Source organism: Hemibagrus wyckioides, linkage group LG06 (assembly GCF_019097595.1).
Source record: "Hemibagrus wyckioides isolate EC202008001 linkage group LG06, SWU_Hwy_1.0, whole genome shotgun sequence".
NCBI classification, from domain to species: domain Eukaryota; kingdom Metazoa; phylum Chordata; class Actinopteri; order Siluriformes; family Bagridae; genus Hemibagrus; species Hemibagrus wyckioides.
Genome location: NC_080715.1, coordinates 14136832 through 14153625, shown reverse-complemented (window position 1 = coordinate 14153625; position 16794 = coordinate 14136832). Strand labels below are relative to the sequence as shown.

Here is a 16794-nt window from a genome sequence, read left to right as displayed (position 1 = left end):
TTGTTGGTGATATAGTTTCTGACAGTGCTGTTCAGTGTGGGTTGTGTTGGTGTTGTTGGTGATATAGTTTCTGACAGTGCTGTTCAGTGTGGGTTGTGTTGGGGTTGTTGGTGATATAGTTGTTGTTGACAGTGCTGTTCGGTGTGGGTTGTGTTGGGGTTGATGGTGATATAGTTTCTGACAGTGCTGTTCAGTGTGGGTTGTGTTGGGGTTGATGGTGATATAGTTTCTGACAGTGCTGTTCAGTGTGGTTTGTGTTGGTGTTGTTGGTGATATAGTTGTTGTTGACAGTGCTGTTCGGTGTGGGTTGTGTTGGTGTTGTTGGTGATATAGTTGTTGTTGACAGTACTGTTCAGTGTGGGTTGTGTTGGTGTTGTTGGTGATATAGTTGTTGTTGACAGTGCTGTTCGGTGTGGGTTGTGTTGGGGTTGATGGTGATATAGTTTCTGACAGTGCTGTTCAGTGTGGTTTGTGTTGGTGTTGTTGGTGATATAGTTGTTGTTGACAGTGCTGTTCGGTGTGGGTTGTGTTGGTGTTGTTGGTGATATAGTTGTTGTTGACAGTACTGTTCAGTGTGGGTTGTGTTGGTGTTGTTGGTGATATAGTTGTTGTTGACAGTGCTGTTCAGTGTGGGTTGTGTTGGTGTTGTTGGTGATATAGTTGTTGTTGACAGTGCTGTTCAGTGTGGGTTGTGTTGGTGTTGTTGGTGATATAGTTGTTGTTGACAGTGCTGTTCAGTGTGGGTTGTGTTGGGGTTGTTGGTGATATAGTTTCTGACAGTGCTGTTCAGTGTGGGTTGTGTTGGGGTTGTTGGTGATATAGTTTCTGACAGTGCTGTTCAGTGTGGGTTGTGTTGGGGTTGTTGGTGATATAGTTTCTGACAGTGCTGTTCGGTGTGGGTTGTGTTGGGGTTGTTGGTGATATAGTTTCTGACAGTGCTGTTCGGTGTGGGTTGTGTTGGGGTTGTTGGTGATATAGTTTCTGACAGTGCTGTTCGGTGTGGGTTGTGTTGGGGTTGTTGGTGATATAGTTTCTGACAGTGCTGTTCAGTGTGGGTTGTGTTGGTGTTGTTGGTGATATAGTTTCTGACAGTGCTGTTCAGTGTGGGTTGTGTTGGGGTTGTTGGTGATATAGTTTCTGACAGTGCTGTTCGGTGTGGGTTGTGTTGGGGTTGTTGGTGATATAGTTTCTGACAGTGCTGTTTGGTGTGGGTTGTGTTGGGATTGTTGGTGATATAGTTTCTGACAGTGCTGTTCAGTGTGGGTTGTGTTGGGGTTGTTGGTGATATAGTTTCTGACAGTGCTGTTCAGTGTGGGTTGTGTTGGGGTTGTTGGTGATATAGTTTCTGACAGTGCTGTTCGGTGTGGGTTGTGTTGGGGTTGTTGGTGATATAGTTTCTGACAGTGCTGTTCGGTGTGGGTTGTGTTGGGGTTGTTGGTGATATAGTTTCTGACAGTGCTGTTCGGTGTGGGTTGTGTTGGGGTTGTTGGTGATATAGTTTCTGACAGTGCTGTTCGGTGTGGGTTGTGTTGGGGTTGTTGGTGATATAGTTTCTGACAGTGCTGTTCGGTGTGGGTTGTGTTGGGGTTGTTGGTGATATAGTTTCTGACAGTGCTGTTCGGTGTGGGTTGTGTTGGTGTTGGTGGAGTTGGTGATATAGTTGGTGTTGACAGAGCTGTTTGGTGTTGGTTTTGGTGTGTTGATAGTACTGTTGTTTGGCATTGCTATAGAGTCCATCTGTGGTTTCACAGTAATCTCAATCTCACAGCACAGCCTCACAGGCCATGAATTCTCATGCTGTGCCATCATGAAGCGCTCAACACTGCCTGTCACTCACTCACAGCAGCACTGTGTGTAACGACAAGACATAACGTCTTTCATCCCTGATACAGCTCAGTCTGAATCCACTCAGAACAATTCACTCATGATAGTCATGATCTCTCTCGCTTTCTCTCTCTATCTGCCTCAACACACACACACATACACACACACAGTATACACATACACTCACACACACAAAGTAAGAAAGCGGGGGAGAGAGAGAGACACAGGCACACAATGTTATTTCTGTTTGTTATAACAAACTAATCTAAATTTCTTACTACTACTAATAAGGAATACATCCTAATTGGATTCGATTTGGATGCAAGAGGAAGAGAAGCCTCTGTTTCTTGAATCTCTCTGCTCTCCCCAGCTCCAGGGTGATAAGCACATATGTGTGTATTGGATATGTTCAACAATGACTGCAAACGGCTCTTTAATGAGCGACACTGCCAAACAGGGTTCATTATCCCACAGATGTACATGCACCATAGGAGCATACCCCATGGCTGACAATTATGCGTCAGTTATATCTATTTTTTTTATACAATCCCTCATTAATTCACAGCAATTTTGAAATGCCCATTTAGGGTTGTTGTTCATGATGCATCTCACATTGTAGCTTCCATCATACAGGTTTTTAGATCGTTACCTAGCAATAAGAGTTCACTAGGATCTAGAATTAACTAGAATAAACACTAAAGTTAGAAGAGGGGTTCAGCACAGCCATTACACAAGAGATATTTGTCAACAAGAGGTAGCACTATCCTGAATAAAGGCTGTAAATTATTTGTACATCATTCTCACAGAATTGGCCTTTTTGATACTGATATCAAGGTTCGATATTTAACAGTTCCCTGCAATTTGTATTATTATGCACAGGGAGCTGTACACTGTGACCAGTCTCACACATCTACACAAGTGTTTCTGTAGGGTTTTTTTATAGAGCTAACAATCACAAAGGATTTTAAAAAATATATGTTTTCTTTTTGTCAGAATAATACAAGCCAATCTTTACCGTTATATCCAGCAGTCCAATATACATTAAACAAGGAATAAAACACAGTGGGATCCGCTGTTATCAGAAAACTATCAATAATACAGTGATGTGGTAGCAATGATTGCATATTTAGAACAATGTGTTATTGATTTATAGTTATTTAATGTTGTTGAGCATCCACAACAAACAAAGCAGTTGTTACCTCACCAGTCTTTCTCTTTTCTATCTTTTTAAATTAAGACAAATGAATTCAGTTTGTTTTATTTTACCAGAAAACCAGAAAGTGCAAAATCCTCTCTCCTTAAGACTTACAAGGTTACATGCAAGGTTACATCTCCTCAAAGTTTATGTGGAGCAACCACCATATAAACCCCTCTATACGTTGTTACTAAATGTAATAGCATGAGCTCAATTATATGAACAATGCAGAGGAGGTATTGTCTGATCTGACCACAGTATTGCTGTAGTATAACACGATCGATCGATATTACCATAATAAAAATTTTGTCCAGTCACACTGCCTGGCAATTGATACTCCTCATTATATCATAATATGTGTCAAATGACAAATGATTGAATGTGAGAATGAACAACGGGTCCATGTGGATAAGGGTTTAAAGGTTTAAAAGATAATCATAACAAATAAATTCTTTTGGAAAAACATAAGGTTTTTTTTCATTTTTTTTTTTATTTACATTATCGTGATTTAAGCTACAGAATGATATTCTGGTCAGGAAGACCAGAGCTAAAGGACAAACCCTGTCCAAATCATACACTGCAGGTTTTGACATTTGGACATGAATCAATAGTGTCTGTGGGTGAAGGCAGCATGATGAAACTAGCAGTAATGTGCATAAAGTGTCAAAACCGTTCCAGCTGCAAGGCCATACTACATTCTCCAACTCTTGTTACTGAGTATGATGGGTATGAACAGCCATGAATGTCTAACCTTACTAAAGCTGTTCAATGGAATTAAATCCCCACATCAACACCCCAATATCTAGACACAACAGAGTAGAGGCTGTTATTGCAGCCAAGGGGGAAACATCCAAAGCTTTTCAAAGAAACATTAGGCAAATGGATGCATAAATACTTTAGGACATTCAGGGCCAGATGCACTATGTTTTATGCATCCAGTCTCAGATGCAAAGAAAATGCATTCTGTCCAAAATTAAATGTGTGTTGTCTACAAATGTGGCATGTGAGCCAGTTCAGAGCATCTATTAAACCCTGCAACTCATGCCAGTCCCAGGCACAGTGGCAGCATTTGCATGATTAACTACAGTATTAGCTCCATCTCATGCAGGTACATCTGGCCCACAGTGCAGTAGCCCCACGATAAGATAAATCCGCAAAAATAATCCTACAAAGTAAATATCTCTAATTTTAATTTTAATGTCACTCATAGCAAACATAGCAACCTAAAATACATGATGTGTGATTTTCTGTTCTGATAAGTCAGTAAGTCATTTCTCCATTAGCTTTCTGTGTGTGTGTGTGTGCGTGCCTGTGTGTGTGTGTGTGTGTGTGTGTGCACGCACATGCTTTCTAAAGGTCATCTAATTCAGCTCCTTCCTGATGGAGAAGTAGATGGAGGATCTGAGCAGCTCAGTAGGGTCAGACAGGGTCACTAAGGGATGGAAGCGTTTCAAAATCAAACCCTAAAGTACTGCTGAAAGGAAAGTTTCGGCAGAATTTCAAAGGAAATGCGAAATCAAAGCCCACAAGACCCATAATTCGCAAATAATTCCACATTCAGATAATTAAACAGATGTTACTGCACCTGCTCATCTTACTCACTTCAGTTGTGTGGCTTTCTGCCATATTAGATCACATTAAGCAGAAAATACCACTAAACCTTGATAATTAAAAATATTTTTCTGCTCATTTAAACAAATAAGATCAAGTCCATGCATCGGTAAATAGCCCCCAGATTAAAGTGGAGACAGGTGATTGGATGACTATTGATTTTTTATCCCCACTACAAGAAAGTGCATGGAACAAGGACCACTAGGACGTGGTGACTTCAGCTTATAGTCATGATTAAATAACGTGATTAATTTTCACATTTAAATCAAATTCAGTGGAGAAAATGAAATGTAAGCATCTGCTCCTGTCACACTGGTGTACACTCTAGTCACAAAGCCAACAACTGACCAATTCCCTTCCTCTCTCTTTCTCTCTCTCTCTCTCTCTCTGTTACTCACTCACTCACTCTCTCTCTCCCCCTCCCTCCCTCTCTTCTCCCTATCATAATGTAATCTAAATTGCAGCAGGCTCCTGGCTGAGTGAGTGCATGAGCAGACAGATCACAGCCCTGTACATTCATGTCCTACACAAACAAGTGCACTCACATACATACTTACGAGTGTAAGCATATACAGATGAAAGACAGATAAGATGTATGGTTTATTATAGACATAGGAAATATAATCTCTGTTCTCTATACTATTAGGATCCTTAACAGCAGGCTTTAACTGATGCTGGCCTTGCGTACCTCACTCCACTAAACCTCCCTGCTAAAGTGCTACTTACTTTCATCATCATTATTTCTTCATTTCTTTAATGTATACTTGCAACTATGTACTCTACATACTATGTACTGCATCTGTTTCGCACTGTTCTTGAGGTTTATGATCATCCTTGTACGTTTCTTTATACTTGCACTGCGCTGTAGGTTTTATTTCATTACATAATCTGTACTCTTCACATTATGTTCAATCTCAACCTTGTTCAATTCCTTTTCCCCCACATATGTAACACTCTCGCCTTATGTTGTTGTAATGTGACCTCCATACACTGTTACGGTGTGCTGTATGTAAGCTATAGGGTCATATTAATGTCACTATATATATTTGCTGACTTCACTCTAAAAGTCAAACTGAACAAGGCTGCTTTCTGGTAGTGATCAAGCTTGTTGACTTTGGTTTTTTAGATCCTAATTATAGTTGTTAGATCGACTGCACATCAGCAGGGTGGTGCAGTGAGTAGTGTTTCTGCCACACAGCTCCATGGTCACTGGTTCAGTCCTGAACTCATGTTACTGTCTGTGTTGGGTTTTGCCCTGTCCTCCAACTGTCCTCCTGGATTATCTCTGGGTTTTCTTGTTTACTCCCACCTCCCACAAACTTGCCAGGAAGTGGATGTGTGTGTGTGTATACTGGTATTCCATCAAGGGGATACTCCTGCCTCATGATCAGTGTTCCCAGTATAGTCTCTGGACCCAGCACAACTCTGACCAAGATAAAATGGTTGACTGAAGAAGAATGAATGAGATTTAACTAAGTCTTTAAAGTTTTTGAAAATGTATTATTATATGTATTGTATTATATTATATATTTTTTCTTTATATTTAGTTCTCTACTAAACTGTGCCTCTTATTCAGTGAGGTAAATATTAATATATGTCCTGTGGGAGCATTGTGTTGTTTTCCCATGACTATAACACTGCAAGTTCCCTCAGGAACAATAAAGATCCTGTGCATTTGTAGCATGATTGGGAGGGTTCAGGGAAAGAGGAAACTGGAGGCAGGATTGGAATAACTCACAGCACGCAGATTCACACACAGCTCTATGTGCTCCGCTCCCTTGCCTCGGCTCTTGTCTCCCTCTCTTTTATGCCTGCAGCAGTTCACTAAAACAGTGAACAGTCATTAATACAATTCGGCTCAGGTGTGTCACTTTCCTTAACTCCGCCCTCCATTCACAAACTGGCACTTGACCACTCCCTCGCTTCCACAGCATTAAATTTCAAGGTGCCATGTTGTTAGGTGTTTATAACAAGAGTATTTCGATAATCAGGCTGAGCTTTCACACGAAAAACAGCATTTCCGGTGTCAGTTTATGGGTTTTCGCATTCATCTAATTAGGTGCAACAAATAAATGTGCAGGCATCAGGTTTTAGTGACAAACTAAAAGATACATTACATTAGCACCTAAGTGTTTGGGTGTTCTGTGCCAACTGTGTGTTTATCTTAATGAGTGCAGTGTGGGAAGAGTTAATGTGATTGCAAGCATCAATTTGGCATGTTGATTTAGCAAGGAGCTGATTAATGGTGGACTTATGCTCTTACCTTAATGCCTCTGAGCTCTATTAGTCTCATGGTGGTGAATACAGACTTGACAGGGAAATATATAAAATGATCTAAACTGAAACTTCACAAGGAGAAAGCTAAAAATCTAAAACCAGATTAATACCAAAATAAAAAAGCAATGCATGCAGGTAAATAGTGTGTAAACATAACATGACCATATTGTAATCCTGAGCAAAGAGAAAGTTGATAAACAGCCTTTAAAAAAGCAGATCTAATTTGGCAGCATGTGTAGTGACTAAATGTGTCTTTTCAGAGCTTGGTAATGGATGCGCACCATAAACGTGGGCTTATTCTGACGGCCAAAATGATCCTGTTCATGTACATTTTTGTTCTCTGAGGTATTGTAAACATTAAGGTCCAATTATATACCTTAAATAACTTTTAAAATTACTTTGCATTGGCATGAAAGAAATGCCCTTATGCTTTTTCTGAGAGTGCAGTGTATGCACAAGGTGCAAGAAGTGACAGTTTGCCTTAAATCAATAAGAGGAGGTTACAGTTACACTCAATCTATCACATAGCATGTACATTCTCATCAATCCCAGACCCAAAGGCACCGGTCATTAAAGATCATGTCAGGTTTCAGTGCATTCACAGTGACAGATCAGGTTATGCTTGTGCCAAAGAGACTTTCAAGCAACAATCATGTATCCAGCCTTCATTAAAAGTTTATAACTTGATTATAATAATGCTAATGGCATTCACTGCTTAATATGTTATGATGGGTGTAAACTGAGTTACTAGGACAGTGAAAATATTTTTACCTGAAATAATTAGTTAACATATTTTTGTTCAAAAACAAAAAGACTTAAAGTTTCGTTTTTGGGTAACAGAATATTTACTATATATGTATTTATGTATGTATGTATGTATACCGATTAGGTATTATCTCCTCATCATGGCACCTGTTAGTGGGTGGGATATATTAGGCAGCAAGTGAACATTTTGTCCTCAAAGTTGATGTGTTAGAAGCAGGAAAAATGGGCAAGCGTAAGGATTTGAGCGAGTTTGACAAGGGCCAAATTGTGATGGCTAGACCACTGGATCAGAGCATCTGCAAAACTGCAGCTCTTGTGGGGTGTTCCCAGTCTGCAGTGGTCAGTATCTATCAAAACTGGTCCAAAGAAGGAACAGTGGTGAACCGGCGACAGGGTCATGGACGGCCAAGGCTCACTGATGCACGTGGGGAGTGAAGACTGGCCCGTGTGATCCGATCCAACAGACGAGCTACTGTTGCTCAAATTGCTGAAGAAGAAGTTAATGCTGGTTCTGATAGAAAGGTGTCAGAATACACAATGCATCACAGTCTGTTGTATATGGGGCCAGTCAGGGTGCCCATGCTGACCCCTGTGCACCACTGAAAGCGCCATACTTTGACACGTACCACCACCTACAGTAAGCACTGTTGCAGACCATGTACGGTATTCCCTGATGGCTATGGCCTCTTTCAGGAGAATAATGCGCCGTGCCACAAAGCAAAAATGGTTCAGGCATGGTTTGAGCACAACAACAGGTTTGAGTTGTTGACTTTGCCTCCCAGCCTTCCCCAGATCTCTATCCAATCGAGCATCTGTGGGATGTTCTGAACAAACAAGCCTGATTAATGGAGGCCCCACCTCACAACTTAAAGGACTTAAAGGATCTGTTGCTAACATCTTGGTGCCAGATACCACAGCACACCTTCAGGGATCTAGTGGAGTCCATACCTCAACAGGTCAGGGCTGTTTGGGTAGCAAAATGGGGACCAACACATTATTAGGCAGGTGGTCATAATGTTATGGCTGATCGGTTTATGTATGTATGTGTGTATGTATAAATGTATACTAATTGTTTTTTAGAAAAATACACAGAAATGTACAGAAGTGATTCTGGAGCTGATTTCCTTCTAGCCCAGAGTATAGATATATGCAGCCTCACTTGCACCAGTGGCTATTATGTAATTTGTTTGCACAGAGAAAACACCCCCTAGATGTGGTATGATTTTTTTAATCGTCCCATCAAATATCATGACCAGTGATTATCAGTAATTTTAGATCTCCACAGTTTTGTAGAAGCCATTCCAATTTAAGTACAACACATTAATATGCTTCTTAGCTCATGCATGAAAATGTATATATTCATAATTTCAGTACAATGGAATTAGATACTGGTCATTTACAGAAGTGTTCAATAACAATATTAAAACCCTGCTCTAACACTCTAAATCCATCCCACTCACACATTTTGTGTTTGTGTGTGTGTATCTTCTATACTTCAGCATTTCTGCCTTACTTGCAAACCCTCCATGCAAAAGAGGTTAGACATATATCGATTTAATGTCGGTTTTCTAATCTGTGTGAGTCCAGAGATTTGTGTCAGTGGGAGAATTTACAAATCTGTTTGAGCTGAGCTGATCATCTATATCTAATCGATTGGCTCATGACATCCTTCAGCTTGAAGGTTCTTGTCTCTCTTTACCGATTAGCTCTGCCTGTTACCAAGAGGAATGTGCCTGAGAGCTCAAACATGGCTGAGTAATAGAGGGCTGACTGCATGAGTCCTTCTGAGTAATGACCAAAATTAGTCAAGTGCTGCACACAGCCGGTGAGGACTGTAGTGTTTCTCGGTTGCTAGTGCTCATTTTTCTCATCCGAAATAAAGTCAAAGCTTTAACCTGAAAGACATTCTGATGTTAGACATTACATTTGACTTCATATAACTATGGGAGAGCATTGAAATGCATGTGGTGCACTATAGGACTTTGTATTTTCAAATGCTGTCACATCTGCAGCCCTAAAAGTTGAGTCAACATCAAGATATGCTTTTTCACTTCATTAAAATATTTTAGAGCTCAGGTGCAACAATCTCCTATTGGGGTTATTTTGATATTCTTCATCATTTTGAATTTGCAAGAACTGTGTGATTGTGTTTTTTCATATTCATGAGCTCATTAGGCATATGACCGCATGGGGTACGATCACAGGCTGTCTGCTACCAAAACAAGCACAGCTTGCTAAACACCGAAGACAATTAGCCAGGTAGGATGACTTTCAATGAAAGACATGTGATGTGGTGGATTTTTTAAAAAGCAGTGGCATCCAACCAGGCCAAATTAGTATTCAGATTGTGATAGTTTACAATAATCAGTGTATTGTCAGGAAAAACGGTTCTGAAACGAGATTTTAATTTAAGTAGAGGTAGAAATAAGGTAATGTTGAGGCTAACATCCAAGTGTTTAATACCTTCTGTGAGTGTTTACTCAGTGTCTATCGCCTAGCAGTCTATTTTGTCTAGCAGGCAGGGAATGGTGACTTTTTTACTTTCCATACATCTGTACTATACAGTGTGTAACGGTCCAGACAGTCATATTGTTTGGCCCAATCATTTATTTATTTATTTATTTATTTATTTCTTTATTTATTTATTTATTTATTTATTTTTAATTAAGACTTTTGTTATGTTGGAGAACTGCAAACCTTATACAAGCTCTTGAAATAATAATCAAGGTTTATTATTTAATTAATATGAAACGCAGAGCAAAAAGCACACAACCTATTTTACACAGATTTCAAAAAGAATCAGTTGTGGTGAAAAAAGGCACTGTAGAGTGCAAATCATAAAGTATTTATCAACTGTTCAGAGACAGAGCACCAACCCATTCCAGCTCAAGAGAGCTTACGGAAAGTTATACTGTTTTTATATTGTCCTTGATGTTATTTCAGCCTATTCCAAGAAGCATGCAATCATTGTCTATTTCCTCTCATGAGGCATTCTAGCACCACTTTTGGCTCTATTTGCCAATCACATAAGCTCTATTGGTCTTTTTCTACATGGCTCAACAATTTTATTGTCATTCTCGCCTTCACTGCTTATCTTTCCCACTATATTCAGTATCACATATTATTTATAAGGACATCAAAAATAAGTTTGTTGGATTTCATTTAAATGAACTTGAAACCTAAACTTAACTATTAGGTATGATTATATGCTAACAGGATACATTAAGGTTCCCTTGACTGGCATTATATAACAGTTTGTTCTGATCCACTATTTTGATTGGTCGAACAGCATTCCAGTGTGCTTATATCTGCTCTAACCGCACTGGGATGTTTTAGTGTCTGTGTTCAACACATAAAATTCCATTTCCTAGATCAAAACGCTTACTGCAATAGATCTCTGTGGGCTTGTGCTTAGGCCATCATTTAATATAACCACACTCTAACTGGTGCAGTATGGCTTATTTATTTAACACATTACTTAACATGAACAAACAAAGAACACTGATATTAATACACTGTAAGAAACAATAGGAATATACAGTGGTATGTATCACTTGATGTTAATAACACACCAAACAAACCAAAAGGTTAACATCTGCATTACCAGTATTCTTAGCATCCATAAGGAAAATGAGGTGCCCCATGACACCCCTATTTTTTGCCATTGTTAACTGACAACACTCAGAGTTGAACCTAAAGCAAGTTCCAGTATTTACACCTGGAAGCCAATACAGGGATCACAAGACATGAAGATTTGTTGAGGTTGAGGTAGCAGGTATGGAAATTTTGCTTAGACCTGGCAACCCTGTAAGTTATCCATATCTCGAAACATTCTGTAATTGACATTGCGACTCATTTCTGTGGAAGTGTTAACTTCTCAGTTGCTGGAGGTGTTAACTTTTTTGCTTTTTATAATTTATTAATGTTGAAGTCACTTGTCAAAGTAAATAAGTCAATAATGTTAGTTAAGGAAAGCCAAATGTAAAGAATTGACAGTTTTATTCAAGCTGACTTTGACTGTGAGGGCATGTTCTAACTGTTCACTCTTCCTCTCTCTCTCTCTCTCTCTCTCTCTTATGCCTTTCCCCTGCTCTCACTGCACTCCAGGAATAGCTCCTTATTCCTCTATACAGGAGGAGAACTGAAAGACGATGCTGTATGAATAGAGAAGGAAAACCAGAGGAAGGACGATGGGTAATCCAGTCTCTCTCAGTCAGAGTACATAAGTTTGTTTCAGTTACTCAGGAGGCAACATGCTCATACAGAACACATAAACAATATACCAGCAGTGCAGACAGAGCTGACCTGAGATCTGTCTCTCTTCTATTTCCTCTCACCTTTTGTGTGTCGATGGTGCAGCCGCTGATGTGTATTCAGTGTGTCTACCTGTGCTGTGGGGATGGGAGGGGAGGGTAGGGGAGTAGGGATGGGCAGTACAGCTGCAGCTGTTCTCGTTAACGTGAGATTGGGTCAAGTCCTGTGGGACTGGCAGCTAATTTCTCTGGGTCACAGTGATAATTGCTGAAGCACCCACTGGATTCCACACCATTAATGAAGTTATTTAAATCGTGTCGCCTTACACCATCTTCTTCCTTCAATCTTTCTGTTAATTGTTGAGGGGCACTTTCTAGCAAAAACAAATCCTAGCATAAGCTGGTCACCAAATAATAATAATAATAATTGCTAAATATGCATTAGGATTATTTTTCCCATTTTCATTTGTGATGCTGCTGAGAGAACCTTGATGAGGCACTGACAAATTCAACAGGGGTTTTTCTTTATACAAGCAGAATTCTACTGTATAGAACTTCATTTGTTTATCCTTTACATATCTAACACTCTCTATTCCACAATATTTCCTGAAATGTTCGTTTGATTTGATCTTATCCGAGAATGGATGGTGGCGGGGATGAGAAAAAGACGAGGAGGAAGGAAAAGAGATGACAAAAGGAAAGAGATGAGACAGAGGTAATGTGAGAGCCAGCAATAGCTCACACAAGTACTGGCTAATGCTGTGCATAATCTACACTATATCAGGTTTTGCCAAGCATTGTCCCTGTTTTGTTCTTTGAGACAATTGTTTAAATGAAAAGAAAAAGAAGAAGAATTTCCAGCTGCAGGAACTGATAAACTGGTGGTAAACAAGTCTATTTTAAGCTTCTGAATCTTGCTCCGGATTGATCACATAACTTTAGATATTTTTAAACAAAAACGTAGCAGTCTCTTATAGCTTCAGGTGGTTAGGGATATAACTGTCTGATTGCTAAAGAAGAAAACAGCCAATGACAGAGCTAGGAGGGAAAAAACACTTTTACTTTTTGCTTAAAAGTCTGGTAAGATACAATATGCCTCACTCCATCTCTATCTCTATGTCATGTCATAATGACATAGCTGTGTCTCACTTGGGGAATTTTAATTGACAACATTCATCTCGTGTGCAATTAAGGCAAAGACAAACAGATACTAAATTTAATATTCATCTGGTTTTCAAAATATGTTTGGAAACCATGTTGTGAAGGCCAGCTGATGTAAGTATGATGAAATAAAATGTACATTTACTAGGTTTGTGTGTGTAGACAGGTAGGGGATAAAACCAGGTTTGGATCACAGGGCATCACACACATACACACTTACATACTCATGTCAATTCAGTTCAGTTGAATTTTATTTGTATAGCACTGTTAGCAAGTGACACTGTCATGAGACAGGTTTAAAGAAATCTGAGTGTATATTTAGAACACTAATGAGCAAAGCTAGAGGTGACAGTGAAAGTGAAAAAACTCCCTGAGCAACTCGAGAAAGAAACCTTGAGAGAAACCATATTCAAAATGATATCCATCTTCCTCTGGGTGACAATGGATAGTGAAACTATAAAGACAAATAGTACCAAGTGTCATCAAATGTTCCAAGAGTCTTGGCATGCACATTACCTCACCTAAAAGAAAGATACTTACTTCGAAGGATGAAAAGAGTTAAGTCTTCCTTCTCCCATCCTCACCATCTTCTACAGTGGGACAATAGTGAGCATCCTGACCAGCTGTTTCAGTTTGTTTACGGTATGGGAACAGCACAGTTTCAGAGTGCAAGACTCTAGAGTGACTAAAGGGAACAGATGAGAAAATCAGTGGGGTCTCTTAACCCATTTTGACACCTTTTATACCAACCAGTGTATTCGTAACTCTTCCAGATTTGTGGATGACCCTTTCCACACCACTCATGGACTCGGCCATCGGGCCGAAGGTACTGGAACATCCATGCTACCACCACCACCAGACTTTGCTACAGCTTCTTCTAAGAGACAGTTAATATACTGAACACACTGCTGCTTCCCAACACTCCCCTGAACTAATCAAACCTTTCCTATCACCCACCACTGTATAACCATCAGAGAACTTTATAACTCTATGGGGCATTTTTACTATTATGAGACTCTGTTTTGCTGCTACCTTTTTCCCCAATATTGCTGCTACACTTCTCCTCATAGTCAGTATTTTACAGACAATTGCTGCTACAGAAGATTTCCACACAGCATCTCTAACATGCAATTTCCTGTATAATTAATGTCCTGTATATATCTTGCACTTGTCACACACTGACCTGTCAAACCACTTATCAAAAAACCCATCTTTAAAGATTACAGTGAGACAAAATAAAACAAAAGAATCACAAAAAAATCTACCACTGGAAAACAACTGAAAATATAAATGCTCTTTTTGTGGTTCATTTATGTAAATGTGGTAATGGCAGGACCATGATCTCCCTTCTCTCTTTGTCTTCTAGTGAGAATCTCTCTATCTGCCTGTCTTTATCTCTGCCTCTCACTTTCTTATTCTCTCTCTCGAAATGCCTTGGCAGTCAAAACCAAAAGCCAATACATCTCATGAATTTTAATGCTCCTGAATGTGGGCAGAGCCTGAAGATACTCGTCCCATCAGTATACCACAAGGCCAGACCTTCTCTCTCTGTACTGCTTACTGAAATCTGACTCAGGATATATTGATTATGTGATAACAAATTCAACCGATGTTAAACTATGATGATTTATATGGCTAGTATGTAGACGTTGAGAGGTGTCCTGTGCTGAAGAAACCACTTCACTCAACACCTTTGATTCGTCTATGCAAGCTTCATCTGCACGTAACACTTCACTCGTTCTGGTTAATTTAAGCCAGATGCAAAGACTGCTCAATACAAAGTCCCTTATCTCCTTTCCTAGCCTAGTGCATCTGTCTTTCACCATCTCATTTTCCTCCTGATTGCCTAGAATATTATCTCTTGCCATGGAACTGTTTCTCTAACAGAAGGAAAAATGATTTCTCCACATCAGTAGTGTCATTTGATTGTCTCTTGAGTCATTCAAACAAAATTGTAAGTGGGCAACTTTAATGGAAGCAAAGCATGTTGCAAAGATAGTTTTTATTTAGCCCCATACTCAAAACTGTCAATGCTGGTAAGGCTTCACATGATGACAAAACATACTACAATCAGCAACACTGTATTGCCATCTAACAATACGGTGATAAAAAATAGGTCTACATGAATGTGTTTTTATTGTTGAATGGCACTTCTTTCATTGTAAAACATAAACACATTCTTAACACATTAATCCAAATATGAATATCAGTTCTTTTGCTCATTATGAGTCAATACTTTATCCTTGGTCAGGTTCACAGCGGATGCAGAGCTTATCTCAGGAACATCTGGCAGGAGGCACTGGATGGGACTCCAATCTATTTTAAGGCACCATGAAATGCACACACACACTGACACACTCATTCACACCTACAAAGCAAAATCCCCAGTGCTGATTTAACACCAACAGTGCTCAAATGGACACAAATGAAAGACTTAATTCAACCCTGTAGATGTTGAGTTCAGTCAGTACATCTACTGCTATGTGTGCATGGTTTGGTGGAAACTGAAGAACCAGGAGGCATCCTGCCCTAACATAAAGTGTACTTTGGATACAACATGATAATGCTCTAAAACCACCAGAAACCATTATTCAATTACATAACCTAGTTATTACAAATTGTTCTAATTTTGTTTTGTTTCATGTGGAAGGCCCAGGTTCAATTCTCTGCCAGTGCATAAACCCCAGCCACTAAATGCAGTGGCGGTCCCAAGCCTGGATAAAAATGGGAGGGTTGCATCAGGAAGGGCATGCGGCGTAAAACCTGTGCCAAGTTGTTGTGCGTACCAGTTGTGACCCTCACACACGTAGGAAGCAGCCGAAAGCTCATCAACAACATTATATTGTTTCCCACCCCACCCACCAATCTAGCACCATAATGTTCTCAAGCTTCATATTATTTATATAAATCCTTTATTTTGTATGTTTCATAACTGACGAAGCTTCTTCAAGTTCATCAGGAATCAAGTTGCAAGCAAACACATTACTGAAAAGCATCAGGGTACAGTGAGCTGCATGACGTCTCTTTAACAGGGTAGATTTAAGATGGTATTCAAATATTAACCAGTAAATAATCCGTCAAATCTATGCATCATGGCAGCCTGAGCACGAATGCTGAAGATGATTGCTGTGAGTGATGAAATACATTGGATTTGTTTCGAATTTATAATCAAACGCTGGCATGTTGCTTTAGCAGATTACTGCAACGTTATAAACTCATTACATTTACAGTGGAGTTTTGGCGCCCTCTTGTGCTAAAATGCTGCTCATGCAACTTTGAGCTTCTACTGCTGGTCTGACATGTACATGTAAATTTTATTACTATGATTAAGCAGCTCTAAATCACTAGAATTGCTCAAGGCAATCCACTGTATGTACTGTATCTGTTCAACTCGCATTTACCATAAGCACCAGTTCAATCAATAGGGCAAAGGGTGAATATACTAATGTTATATTGTTATACTATATTGACGTAGTTATAGATTTTTGGGACTTTCTGCCTACAAGAAAATTGTGCCTGTCAAAACTATCCTCGACACTGTGTACACAGGCTAATAGAGAAAAATGTGGCTGGGTAGAGAGCAGCATCTCTTGCAGCACCCTGTGTCTGAGCCGTCACCTACTCATTTCTATATTCAAGCAGATTGACTTGAAAGGTAATGTAATTTCCTGGTGGACTGACCATGACACTACAGTATGTGACTATTCA

The 16794-nt window shown here is 39.6% G+C and overlaps 1 protein-coding gene across 1 annotated transcript in view; it reads right to left on the bottom strand.

Moving 5' to 3' along the window:
• Window positions 1-16794, bottom strand: part of LOC131354882 (inactive dipeptidyl peptidase 10-like) — an 88017-nt gene that overhangs the window by 55263 nt on the left and 15960 nt on the right. The window lies entirely within an intron of this gene.